We start from the raw sequence: 15,098 nt of genomic DNA on the forward strand, positions 1-15,098 counted from the left end.
ACCAATGTGTTACAATTCACACAACATGCAATATTCCCTGGGTAAGCAGACAGACCCATATAGCAAGGCATGACTTCAGAACAAGTCGTGTTCCACCATGACCGAAACAAAGTTGGCAGTGCATGTATCAAAATGTACATGGAAATGAAATGCACTGCACCCGAGTATGTCCCTTGCTGTATGTCCCTGTGAGCTGCCCCTTTCCATGTCTCAGAAGGCTACATGGTTGATACAAGTGCCTCAATGGACCTTGGTGTACCGGAGGGTATGTGCCACTGCCTCTGCAGGTGTCCCAGACAACCTTACAATCAACAGCCATCAGTCCACCAACACATCTGAGCTGCATTGTGTGCTTCAACACCAATATTCGTCCAAGCTCACCCTCAGTGCTGTGACTAAGCCTGCATGTGCAACTCGCCTGGTGCAAGCTTTGCTGTGTTGTGGCCCCCCTGTGCTGCTCACCTTGCCTGGAGTTCCTTGGAACACGTAAGCAGTTCTAGGATGTAGGTCTGCAATCCCTGTGCCTTTGCTTGTGCACATATGTGCATGTGGGCACCAACAAATGTGTCCAGAATTCCGACGTCCAATGGGCCATGTCTGCTGGCAAAGGTGCTCTGGAGGCTCATCCCCCTGCAGAAAGGGCATGAAAAACATGATTAATGCTTCAAAGTCATCTGTGTGTGTCTCTTCAGGCATCTCATTACTTGACCATGTCAGAGAGTCACATCAGAAATCACACCATCAGTCCGTCTTTCACATCCAAAGTGTGGAACACTATCTACGGCATGAATTGCAACAAGCACGTGTACAGTAAAGATAAGAAACATACTACACAATGCATAGCAATGAATGTACACATTAATCATGAAACACCCCATCTAGCAAAAGCTGAACAGTGGACAATAACACCAAAATCATCCCCACTAGGGGTGTAAACACAAGTCACACAGTACCAGACATGCCACAGATATGACAGTCCAAAGCCCTTGTGTAAAAGGTTGTGACACCGAACCATCCTTGCAAGCCCATGGATAAGGGGGGCAGGAGTGGCATATGTGAGTCAAGGACCCCAAGCAGCAAACACATACACAAGACAAGCCTGAAGGGCCCAGCTGGAACAGACAGTGGATGCCTTCAAAAGCCACAAAGCACCGCACCGTCACATGAAAGCACAATAGACAAGCAATTTTAAACTATATTAACTAATTACACTAACTATGGAAAACCTACATTACCTAATTAAACTAACTATCAAACAGAAACTTAACTAACTAAACTAAAAGAAAAATCAAAAATGGCCACATACGACCCGGGGGGGAGGGGAGGCACCCAGGAGGGGGGAGGTACAGGGTGCTGCTCAACACCCACATGCGATGATGCGTAGCCAAAAAAAAAACCTCTATGGGCTCAACGCCTGCACAGCCCGACCTATGTGGGAGATAGATGGTCGTCCGAGTCTGGCTCATCCTGGAAAGGAGGACGTGGCACAGTAGCCTGGCCACGCCTAGCCGCAGCTTGCCCCTCGTCGGCAGCAAGTCTGCCGGACGGGTGAGCCTGGTCCTGTGTGGTGATGTGATGTAGGTCTGCATGCAGAACCTCACGTGATACACGTGCTTCCTCTTGCAAGGTAGCACGTGTAACACGGAGTTCCTCCTGCAAGGTCTGGCTGGACAACCGCTGCCCCTCCCGGCAAGCCTGTAGCTCATCCGAGATGGTACTCTCAAGCTGTGCAAACCTCTCCTCTGCCCGCTGCCTCTGGAACATCATAAGGATACCCAGAGTGGATTTGAGGGAAGCATACTCCTCCCTCAGGGTATCCATGTGCGCCTCTGTGTGAGCAGCAATTGCTTGACGCAGAGACGACATTTCAGCCTGGCGTGCCCTGTCTGAGGCCGCCATGACCAGCCTGAGCGAGCGGGCAGTGGACAGTGCCGCCTGCTGCTGGAGAAGCACCAGCCTAGCAGGGGGGAGCACAGATCGGGCCACACGCTCCATGCTCTCAGCGATGTTCTCCATTGCTGCCCCCTGCCGTTCTGAATTGGCAGTCATGTCTTGCTCCCACTCAGTATACTGCGGTTGCGCGCGGCGACTGCGTTGCCGGGCTTGACCCCTGTGGGACCCAAGGACCGGGGGTCCTCGCTGTGTTGGCACCACCCGCAGCTGCACGACTACATGCCCCCGTCGACGTGATGTCCCAGGCACATCAGTGACTGGTGTGGAGGGTGACCCTGCGTCCCGATCCACCACGGGCGGAGGAACCAAGACTGTCTGATCCCTCAGTGCAGGTGTCGCAGACAGAGGAGTGTCCACATCAGAATCACTCACCCCTGACACATGGACTTGATGCTCAGCCAACTCAACATGGACATCAGAGTCGTCATCAAGGCTGGACTCATAGGCAGCCAGAGACAAGATGGACTGTAGCACTTGGGGGTTTTCGTGGCCTACCACCCCACAACCCCCACTTGTGCCGGGTTGATGTAGTGGTAACAACCCTGTGTCTGGCATGATAACACCATCCACTGCCTCCATTGCGTCATCACCTGAAAAATAGAGAGAAAAAGGTCACTACACATGTCAGAAGCACACAACACACACACACACCGACAACAAACGCATCAGGCAGACATGTGACACACAACATATAACCTGGCATGCATGCTGGGTCAACTTTGAATTGCTTCTGTGATCAGACCTGTTGAAAGGTGGCAGTTTCCATGGAAGTGGGTCTATGCAGTGCAGAAAATGTGTACGCCACTCACTACCTACATGTACAAGTGTGCCAGGAAATGTGAAGGCAGTGCAAGGTCAAATTCAGGCATCACGTGGATTGTGCATTCAATGTGTACCATATCTAGAAGCCAAGCACCCCTCCACCCCAGTACCAAAGCAGGGATGCCTAGCATGGTATCAAAAGGCTGACCATACACCTGTGTATTGACAGGCAGTGTTGACTGGCATCAACAGCTTAATGTGATTCAAGTGACAACACTGCAAATGATGATGGGACAGTAAGCAGGACACATGATGAAAACTCTGGAGGCCGCCCACGTGTGAAGAAGACACAGCAACAGTTGGACAGAGTCATTGGCCATTGAACAGGCTGAGGCCTGTGAGCCACACAGATTGTCAGACCCTAAACATGTGTGCAACGCAGTACTGAGCCACAGTTGACATGGGAAGGCTGATGAGATGCCATGCAATGTATGTCACCCAGGACTTGTATTACAGTGATCATCCAGTCAAGGACACATAGGGGCATGCGTGCAATGCAAATGGAGCATGAATGGGCACTCATGTCCCTGCGGGACATCTGACCTATGCACAGTACAAGTGAGATACCCTGCATCAAGTACTAAGGCTGTACCACACGGCATATGTCTGGCAGATTCTACGCTGGAAATTAGCATCTACACAGGACGCATGAACAGGAAAGTACACATTGCCAAGATGGAAGCAGACCAGTGCAAAGGTGGAACTGGGGTGCAGAGTGGCGGAGGAGGGGCAAGGGAGCATACCTACATGGAGTCCCCGCATGCAGGCAGAGGAGACATGCATCACGGAAGCATTGTATTACTTACACATCAGAACCATATACACGTCACATGTAGTGGCAATCAACACACCCCACAAGTGAAACACACACGTCCTCAACAAACACGCATCAACACTCACTGGACTGGGCATCAAAGTCCAGCATCTCTCCCACTCCTTCGACCAATTCAGGTGGTATGAAGTCCGCAACGAGTGCCTCATGCGGAGTGGGAACTTCCTCCTCTGGTGCAGGCCCACCGCCAGTTACCAGAGTCAAGTTGTAATTAGAGGCACGCTTAGCCTTAGTGCTGCGTTTGATGTCATTCCAACGCTTTTTGCACTCTTGCGCCGTGCGCACCTCATGGCCGAATGAACTGACATGTTCGGCAACATGCTTCCAGTGGGTGTCACGTTGGGCAGCCGTAGTCTGACTATTGGCACCCACTAGCATGTCACGGCTGTGGCCCCGCACGTAGCCCACAAGGAAGTCCAGTTCCTGCTTGCAGAAAGCCTTCTTCCTCGACATGCAGGAGGACGTGCTGTGTGTGGGGTCCCAGCCTGTGCTGCAGGTGCAACCTTCCTCCTCTTGGACTGTGGCGCAGACCCTGGCTGGCTAATGCCACCCTGACCAGTATGGCCAGTGGGTTCGGTGGATTGAGCCAAGGGAGTGGCAGGTGGAGGGACGACCAAAGGCCTGACTTGTGTCAGTGGCAGCTGGTGCCCTCTAATGGACCCTGTGCAGCAACATCAGCTGTGGCAGGGACATTGACTGCAACGGCCCTTTTTGGCAGACTCACAACCGGGGTGTTGTTGGGTGCATCTGCCCCTGCACTTGCCAACACCGGGCTGTTCGGGGCAGCAGATGACATAACTGCCCCAGGGACACGTGTCTTGGTCTGAGCAGCCCGGCCTGCCCCTATGGTTTCCCTCCTGGCCTGTTGGAAATCTACCAAGGGCTCCTCAAGTGCCAACGCAGCCTGCGCTGGCAGACCCTGAGCCTGGGTGGCGGTGTCCACAGCTGCACCTGCAGCTACCACTAGCCTTGGGCCCGTGGCAGTCGATGGATCTGACTGCCGGGTCACACAGGCGCCAGTGCCAGATGCAGAAGCTGCATCCCCCGGAACCACAGGGGGTGGTGGCATGACTGTACCGACACATGGCACAACATTGTGCTCAAGTGGCGCACCCCTGCCTCTTCCCCCTCAGTGGCCGCCCTGGACACCCTGGAGTCCCCCTACTCCCTGGTCACCACGGCCACGTCCCCAACCACACCCGCCACATGGAGTACGCCCAGCTGAGGCGCCCCTCACCTTTGGTGTCCTCCCAACCATGGCACAGATGTAGTAGTGCCGGCACAGATGGAGTAGTGCCAATGGGAGGTGTACACCACAATTGACCAGGGCAATTGGGGTGAAGGGGGTGGGAAGCAAGATGTTAACAGCCCCCCTGCACCTGCAAGGCTGTATGTGACCCCGGTGATGTAATGACGGGTCACGCAATGCTCAGGCACCGCAAAACTGCAGTAAAACCATCCACGCAACCCTGCAGCCTACGTGCGTGGATTCAACCTCCCGCAGTACGCGGTGGTACCCAGTAACACGAATAACGCGTACGCGTGGGACACGCAGGCTACTATGACATTGAAAATGGGTGTGATACACACGGGCACCCGCAGTGGGAAAAAGAGCGTGTGTGACTCACCGTCTGACTAGCGCAATGCAGAAAAACACGCGTAGCCAATACCCCTGCCAAAAGAAGAGAAGAATACCCCTTGATAGCTGTGAAGTTGTGATGGCGCGCGAAACAACAGGAAGCAGCAACACACGTCGGTCTCCACGAAAGGCACGTATAGCGAACTGCTGGCCCCGCTCACCTTTAACCCGTGCTGAGGGAAACGCCCGCACGCGTCACGTCACTTATGCGCATGGGCCCTTTCCTCGGATTACACGCGGACGTGCAGTTTTTCACGCGCACTGAAACGCCCATGCACGCCTGCGCGCGTCACATCACAGAGGCGCTTGCGCTTGAAGGGCCTTTTGTCCAATGAAATTGCGTATGTGTGCAGACGCGCTTACGCGCTAAGGGCCTTTCCTCGAATTACACGCTGATGTGCAGAATTTTCACGTGCCAAATCACTCCGTATCAAGCTGGCCACGCGTAAGCACACGGAAGACCACGCTCCTGCCCAGAAGGCCGAATTACTGCCCCCCAGAGCCCCGAGCATGCTCCCACCTGCCATCTGCTGCTGCCTGACTGCCTGCTGCCCACGTGCCCTGCCATTTGCTGCCTGCACATCAGCCAGGGGTGCTGTTGCTGTGACCACCCCTGCTGGAACCGAAGACTCCCGACTGGGATTCCATCGCTCCACAGCCCAGCCCCAGGACCCAGTTGCCCACCCACTCCTGTCTCTGGGGTTGTCATGTCGGGCACTGCAATATCTGGCACCACTGACAACCCCCGGCCAGAGAGGCAGAGAGGCACCAGCTTCAGTGCCAGGGAAGTTGGTGTCCTGGTGGAGCAAGTCCTGGGACAGTATGATGCCCTCTTTGGAAGTTCCCGCGCCGACAAGGAAGGACGGATTCGGATCTGGACAGACATCGTGACTGCCATCAACGCGGAGGGGGTGGCAGTCCGCGACTTCCAACATGTCAAGAAGTGCTGGGAGGACTTCAGGTCCAGGACCCACAACAAGGCCCGGCGCCTCTTGAAGGGAGCGGATGCTAAGGAGCGCCGGGGCCACTTGTCAGAAGATCAGATGAGGGTCCTGGAACGCATATCCCCAGCGCTCCACGTCCATGTCCTTGAGAGGCAGACCCGTCTGGAGTCGAGCGGTAAGTGTACATGCATCCTGATTGTAAGCTGTGCGTGTGGTGATGTTTCAGTAGTGTGTAGGTTGCACATCTGTTTGTATGGGGCCGAGTATGGGTGGGGGTGTACAGGGCCGTGAGGCTAACACATGCGAGGGCTGTCATGTGTGAGACATGGATGGTGCTTGTGTGTGTAGGCTTGCATGCCAAATGCAGTTGTGTGGGCACACATGTTTGGGTGAATGTGTATGTAAGTAGGCATGTTTGTGATGTCACGCATGTATGTTGTTTTCAGCTGCATGTATCAGCACTGTGTACATGTGCATGTGTGTGTATTTGACAAGGGTGCAACAGTGATGCAACATGGATGCATGTGACAGCGGGATGTGGAAGCCTGATTGGCAGATGTGACATGGATGTCCATCTGAACACTGTGACAGTTGGAAGAGGTGTACACATGCATGCAAGTGTGGTGGTGTGTGTACATGTGTAGTGCACTCCCTGTGTTGCATGTGATGTCTGTCTCACCTTTGCCTGCTCATGCTGTTGTATGTGTATGGATGGTGCTGGCAGTTGCGATATGGTTGTGGTATGGCTCATGTTTGCAAGTTGAAATGACATGTGTGTTGGGGATTGTGATGGCATGTCTGAGGTTTGCCAATGCCACTCATGTACAACTGTCATGTGTGTATGTGTCCATTGTACAGTGCCCTGATGCCTGTGTTTTATTTCTCCATGTCTGCAGCGTCAACTGATGAAGAGGGCGGAGAAGGTGCTGTGGAGCACAGCGGCGGGGATCCCACCACCAGCCGGAGACGCAAGGCCCGGCTCCCCTGCCAGGTTGTGATCTCGTCGGGGCGTGAGGAGTCCGGTGCCGCGTCCCAGGCCGCAGCTGCTGGGGGGAGGTCCAAGAGGCGGATTTTGGAGTTGGACTCCTCGGCAGCAGAAGGGGCAGCTGGGACCCCACAGGGCCCAACGGGGGAAGATGGCACGGAGCTATCCATGTTGGTGGGGGGTTTGGTGGAGGAGGAGGCCGTGCAAGCAACAGAGACGGGGTCTGGAGGTGGGGATTCCACTGGTGCTAGTGGTGCAGTGCAGGACCAGGGACAGGAGGCAGCACAGGCCGCAGCGGAGGTGCCTGTGTGCAATCCTGTCCCTGATCCTGTCACTGCATCATCTTGCACCAGCAGGGATGCCTACGTCCAGACCCGTTTTCAGGCAGGGGATGAGCTCACGACAACTGGCCTTCCTCTGCCTGCGGACGTGGCTATCCGGGTCCGGGTTGAGCCTGGCCTGACTGGTGTGGCGTTGCGTCAACAGCCATGCGAGGTGACCTGCAGTCTTTTCATGAGGAGACTGCACGTCATCTCGAATGGCTTGTTGACCGCGTCGGCCTACTGGGACAGGTCACCCAGGCCGGATTCCTCTGTTTTATGGGGCATGCTACGACCCCCTCCTCAACTGAACCCCCTATGCGCCAGTCGTCCTCCGTGCCATCTTCCCACCCATCAGTCACCTGGGTGCCATGTGGAGCTGCCTCTGATGGTGCAGCCAGGCTGGTGGAGGAGGCATCCCTGCCACAGTCGGGAGTCGGACGTCCAGCAAGGGTGGCCACATCAACGACTGCACCCCAGCCAGCGGAGGATGTGCAGGCAGCAGGAGGCAGTGCACGGGCAGAGGCAGCAGCAACGTGGTGGGAGCCATGATGGCTCGGGGCCTTCGACATCGGAGGGGCAGGCATTGGCCGGAGGGCAGGAGGACCCAGGACGGGAAGTGTCTTCCGTGTGGCAGCGGTTGGGCCACGCCATAGATGCGGAGCGGCAGCGGGCGGAAGAGGCACGGCTCACGATGGTCAGGGCGGAGAACTCTATGCGGAGGGCCCTGAGGCGGGCCGAGTGCCTCGAGGCAATCCGCAGGGGGTTGGAGGTGGACACGTCGATGGCTCTGCGGACCCTCGGGGCCATGGAGGAGGACCGCCTCCGGGACATTGAGCAGGAGTTCGATGATGCCCTGGCCCGGGACATCCAAAAGTGAGCCGTCGGACTAGCCCGCTGCCCTTGTAAATAGTTCTGTAGTTAGTGTTAGGTTTCCTTTGGTTTTGCATTTTTTTGGACCTTTTGGACAATGGGCCACATTTTTGTATATAGTTTTTTTTTATTAGGTAGTGTTATTAGATAGATTTCATTTCTTCTGTTGGGATCATGGACCCTGGATTGTTTATCTGTACATAGTTGACCGTTGCATTTTCATTTTTTTTTACAATTTACCAATGGAGCAATGGTTTTCAATTTTAATTTTCCATTGGATTTACTTTTGTGGACTGTGACTTTGGACACCTTTCCTTTGGATTATGATTTGTGGTTTTGCATTATTTCACGGACATGCTGGTTTTTATTATTTTTGAATTCCCATTTTTGTTTGTTAATTTTTGATTCAATTTATGTTTCTTTTAATACATATTTTTTGTTCAAACTTCAATGTGTAGTATCATCTCATTGGTTTCATGCATATCATGATATGGGTTTTGAGATTCACTGACACCCATTGGGTGTATGTGAGGGACATGTGTTCATTTCCAAACTTGCAATTGGGGTTCTATCATGTTATTTCCATTTCTAAGTGGGTGGATGCAATACTCGGGTGGGTGTTTGGCATTTGGAGGCTGACCATAAGGGCCAGGGATCTATATTGTGATGACATGTTGGCTGGGGGACATGTGTGGGGGCCTGGTGGAGGGTGCCCCACAGTGCCGGGGGGTGGGGGTGCAGGGGGACATGAGTTGGGGGCCTGGTGGAGGGTGTCCCACAGTGCTGGGGGGTGGGGGTGCAGGGGGACATGAGTTGGGGGCCTGGTGGAGGGTGTCCCACAGTGCTGGGGGGTGGGGGTGCAGGGGGACATGAGTTGGGGGCCTGGTGGAGGGTGCCCCACAGTGCTGGGGGGTGGGGGTGCAGGGGGACATGAGTGGGGGCCTGGTGGAGGGTGCCCCACAGTGCTGGGGGTGGGGGTGCAGGGGGACATGAGTTGGACATGAGTGGGGTCCTGCTGGCAGGTGCCCCACAGTGCTGGGGGTTGGGGGTGCAGGGGGACATGAGTGGGGGCCTGGTGGAGGGTGCCCCACAGTGCTGGGGGGTGGGGGTGCAGGGGGACATGAGTTAGGGGCCTGGTGGAGGGTGCCCCACAGTGCTGGGGGGTGGGGGTGCAGGGGGAAATGAGTTGGGAGCCTGGTGGAGGGTGCCCCACAGTGCTGGGGGGTGGGGGTGCAGGGGGACATGAGTTGGGGGCCTGGTGGAGGGTGCCCCACAGTGCTGGGGGGTGGGGGTGCAGGGGGACATGAGTTGGACATGAGTGGGGGCCTGCTGGCAGGTGCCCCACAGTGCTGGGGGGTGGGGGTGCAGGGGGACATGAGTTGGACATGAGTGGGGGCCTGCTGGCAGGTGCCCCACAGTGCTGGAGGGGTGGGGGTGCAGGGGGACATGAGTTGGGGGCCTGGTGGAGGGTGCCCCACAGTGCTGGGGGGTGGGGGTTCAGGGGGACATGCGTGGGGGCCTGGTGGAGGGTGCCCCACAGTGCTGGGGGGTGGGGGTGCTGGGGGACATGAGTTGGACATGAGTGGGGGCCTGCTGGCAGGTGCCCCACAATGCTGGGGGGTGGGGCTGCAGGGGGACATGAGTGGGGGCCTGGTGGAGGGTGCCCCACAGTGCTGGGGGGTGGGGGTGCAGGGGGACATGAGTTGGACATGAGTGGGGGCCTGCTGGCAGGTGCCCCACAGTGCTGGGGGTGGGGGTGCAGGGGGACATGAGTGGGGGCCTGGTGGAGGGTGCCCCACAGTGCTGGGGGGTGGGGGTGCAGGGTGACATGAGTTGGGGGCCTGGTGGAGGGTGCCCTGCACTGCTGGGGGGTGGGGGTGCAGGGGGACATGTGTGGGGGCATGGTGGAGGGTGCCCCACAGTGCTGGGGGGTGGGGGTGCAGGGGGACATGAGTTGTGGGCCTGGTGGAGGGTGCCCCACAGTGTTGGGGGGTGGGGGTGCAGGGGGACATGTGTTGGGGGCCTGGTGGAGGGTGCCCCACAGTGCTGGGGGGTGGGGTGTTGGGGGACATGAGTGGGGGTGCTGGGGGACATGGGTGGGGGTGCAGGGTAGTCCCCCATGGTGTGGGCTGCCTGCAGGGGCCGTGGAGGTTGTGGAGAAAACACCTGGGAGGACCCACACGGCCAATTCACGTGTAGTACTCCACAGAACCCCTGAAATACATGTACCCAGCTGAAATCGCGTGTGAAACTTCCCGCGCACCCCAGTAATACACGTACCACGCTCGCACAGGGCCAATCGCGTGTGAAACTTCCCGCGCACCCCTGAAATACACGTACCCTGCTGATTTCACGTGTGTAACTTTCCGCGCACCCCGAAATACACATACCCAGGACATTCGCGTTTGGAACTTCCAGCGCACCCCTGATATACACATACCCAGCTGAAATCACGTGTGAAACTTCCCGCGCACTTCTGAAATACACGTACCCTGATGAATTCACGTGTGAAACTTCCCGCGCACCCCTAATGTACACGTACCCAGCTGAAATAACGTGAGGAACTTCCTGCGCACCCCAGTGATACACGTACCCCGCTTGCCATGCTGGTACAGGGTTAGCGCAGCCCTTTGCGCTGGATTGGGGATTTTGATGGCTTTTCCCTGCGCAAGGGGCGTTCTTGTGGGCGTAACTGGCGCTGCTGCAGGGTCGCTGCGCCACGGCTGGTTTTGGTGGCTGGAATCCATGAATACGCTGTGCGCGGAAATGTATTTTGGCGCATGCGGCTGGCGCAGGGATTCGCACGCGCACACTGTGCGCCAGCCGCGTGTGCCACTTGTGCGCTGAATTCTATGAATTACCCCCTTAGAGTACACATGTATGCTTTGTAGAGACACATTTAGAGATATGTTTGGTATCTCATGTATGTATGTATGTATGTATGTTGAGTCACTTAGAATGAGTCTGCATTATGTAGTGCTTGTATTGTGAGAGAAATCGTAAACGCTAGAAAGCATTAGGCTGGCATTTGAATCCATTTTCTGATGGAGAGAGACAGAGGACACTGGGCTCAGTGCGGAGAATTGTTTTGTAAACATTGGCAGAGAGAGAAAGATAACATGGACCCTTGTTCTAGTAGAGACAGCCTAGGAAGCTTATCAGCTTGGCTGGTGTGCTTCGCAGCGAGAACCACGAGGGTTGGGGCCATGAAGGGAGTGACATGGAGAGATGCAGGGAGTGCTTTTGCATGAGAGGGACGGGGCCTAAGAGTGCATTTTGTAATACAGAGTGAATCCTACAGTGGAGAGAATGGAGAAACAGGGAATAGATGATGTATTTCACAACGTACTCGGAAGGCCAAGAGAGAGAGATATGAGGTCACGCTGACAGTGCACGCAGAACAGAATATGCCGTGAAAGTACACGTGACAAGAACACGACAGGAACACATTACACAGACAGCAGACATTTTGCTATATGCCGAAAGAGACATTCTTAGACATTCTGTGCGTCATTGGAGACTATAACCAGGAGGGCTGGAGAGAAAAGACGGAAGAGTTGTTGGAGTCTGCACGAGAGGAGTCTGCACGAGAGCAGTCTACACGAGAGGAGTCTGCACGAGAGAGTTGTTGGGGAGGAGCTGAGGAGAGCTAGGGAGTTCGAGAGAGCTGGAGACAGTTGGCTGGAGATGGTGCTTGGTGCAGCAGACTGAGGGGCCTTGATGAGATCGATGAGGCAGAGAGAGAGAGCTTGAGAGAGCTTGGCAGTTGGCAGTCTAGAGGCCTGCCACTGACTGATTGAGGCCTGGCTGGAAAGACAGCAGAATGGGAAGTATGGGTTTGGCCTAGGCTTAAATTGATTGATAAGAACAGACACACACACACACACACAAACACACACACACACACACACACAGGTTTGGGTGAAGGGGAAACTAGACAGGAATTGTCTAGAGTGTGGATGGTGTGGATTGATGGTGTGGATTTGCCCATAAAGGTGATGGATGCTAGTGCTTGCATTAGATTGCATTAGAACGACACATTTGCAGCACAGGCTTACATTAGGAACCTGAAAGGCTTATAGATACTGCATGGTAGCTTTGCACCAGAAGTATAAAAGGTGCAAATTAGACATAGCATTAGAACTGCCTGCATTGTCATGCATTATGCTTAGCTGGGTGCATATAAATAAATGTATCCCATTGTTATAAATTGAATCGATTCTTTGTGTTTTCTTTGTGTCTTTTTGTTATTTGTTATTGCCCACGGTAGTAAGATAGGTGTATGTTATTAGGCGTAATCTAGGAGTACACAGTGCACATGGGCCTGATATGAATGCAGCCAAAGGGGTGTATAGTGATCCACACCCCCAATAGGAGATTGTCAAAGATTGTCTGAAGACCGGAGAGCGTGCTTGCCCATAAAGGGGGGGGGGGGCAACACGACGGTTAGGGGTTTGGTTTTTTCAGACTGACAACTCTAGACGATCACATGTTCAGAGGAAGTTTTATTATCAAACCCGATGAGAGTCAAACAGAAGTTAGAAGACCAGGACTGGTTAACGACTCAGGACAAAATAGCAAACAACAAATCTTTGTCTCATCTGCCCCCTACAATAAGAAAACGTAAAGTCCAGTTGTAGGATATTAAGAAATGTCCTGACAAAAAGCTACGAGGAACATTTATGAGAGCGCGGCTCAATCTCCCTCCGACCCGGGAAATTTTGGAAAGAAGATCCCAGTCGAATTCAAACAAATGTAGACTCTGCCTATAGGCTCATCAACTGGAATCCATAAGACACTTGATGTTGGCATGGCCAGCAACACGTGGAGTGAGCCGCCTCTATCTTCTACCTTTGTTTTCTGCCAGTGACTTATGTGAAGAAGAAGCATGGTGGGCCTACCTCATCGCCAGAGGACACACCAGATGGACAATTGCATGGGTAAAGATTCTAAACGCTGCTTTCTAGAAAATAAAGTCTCTATGAAGTTGATGCATAGCCGAAGCGAATACCCACCAAAGTCAGAACTTATTTTCGAAACCACATTGTTGATCTTGTAAAAGCCGAAGTGTGGCTAAACACAAGTAATAAAAAAAAATACAAAATAAACTTTCTGTACTTTCTGTATTAGGTTCAGTAAAAATTATATTTTTATATAATTCTCTAGTACTTTGGAATGCCTGGGAGAACATTTTCTTTGTGATGAAATGAGTGAAAACATTGATACTAATGGTAGACACTACACTATTCTATATAAACCAATTATTACCCATTACTTTATGTGTACTTACCAAATTCTTTTTTTAAACATACCATACAGACATCAAAAATAATACAGAAACATAGACCTTAGAAAATCATCTGCAGCGAATGGAGCAAAAAATTGATCTATTAAATAAATAGTGTGCTCAGAAATATTATTGTCCTGAGGTTTCCGGCATGTGTTTCTAGGCATACTTTGATCGACAAACATTTCCTAAGCACTTTACCCTAATTTTCCTCTTTTTTTGCACATGCGAAATCAGGCAGCAGGGCGTGGCCATCTTGTGATAATCTTATCCGTTGCCGCATCGCTGAAGGTAGACTGCCCTTGCAGCACTAATTCATATTCCGCGGCCCTGAGGCTGACATGACCAAACCTAGTGATATTCTCCACCTATCTCCAGGACATTACTGGGCAGCGTAGCCAAATGCACCCAGTCATCACCTACGTGATAACGTTAGTTGACGCTGAACACTGAATATCAGCACAAATCATCTCACACCACAGCGAATCCCCATTTTGAATATAAAACCACACTTTTAAAGGAAATAGCAAAACTGTACATTTTTTAAAGTACATTTATTTCAAAATAAACGCTCCAAGAACATCTGGCAATTGCCATATTCAAGCAATTGGGTAATTTCTTTCTTCGTTCTCGATCCACAAATGTTTATCGTGAGTCACATGGTGTTCCTTTTGGGTATAAAAAGTGCATTGGACGCACTGTGAATCGCAAGGCTTTGGCATCAGCTTGGCGCTAGGCCACCATTAACGATGTCAGGTTGCTCCTTAGCACAGGTGCTGCGTGAGGGCATATCAGCCGTGGCAATCGTCCCAAAAAAGAGTCATTGTTATCCAGCAATTCACGTGTATCTGCAGGTGCCGGTTGAAAAACCCATCAGTTGGTATCTGGAATCGATGACAATTGCAGAAAGGCAGGATGTAGATGTTTAAAAACAATAACAGAAATGTGTCTCAGTAGCCGATTTTTAGTACAGTTTATCATTTTACCCATTCATTCGGCCCTGTGTCAAAACTAATGATGAACACGGACGTGAAACAATGGGAACACAGAGAAAAGAACATGGAAAGTAGTCTTCAATTTACTTCAAATTTTTGTGCTGTGCAGTATTTTCAGCTCGTAATGGGATGCGGAGGCTGACGCTACAATCAGGGAGCAAGCTAAGGGCAAGAAGAAAACATAGATGGAATTTCAATTAAATATTAGTGTTGAATTATGCGTTTGTGGAACCTGGGGGAACACACTAGTGGTCTACACGCATCTCGATGCTGGACTGCCCATAAGCCCGATACAAAGGCAAGTAGACACACAGGTTGTATTTGCGTGTCGTTGCAATATGACACAAACAACAACCGAGTACAATGTAAGCCAGCAATAATTGTCAGCGAATGATAAATTGACTGGTTTGTCTATAAAATCGTCGAAGGTAAAACGTACATATTATTT

The sequence above is a fragment of the Ambystoma mexicanum genome, chromosome 10, assembly GCF_040938575.1.
Source record: "Ambystoma mexicanum isolate Mex_15411 chromosome 10, UKY_AmexF1_1, whole genome shotgun sequence".
NCBI classification, from domain to species: Eukaryota; Metazoa; Chordata; class Amphibia; order Caudata; family Ambystomatidae; genus Ambystoma; species Ambystoma mexicanum.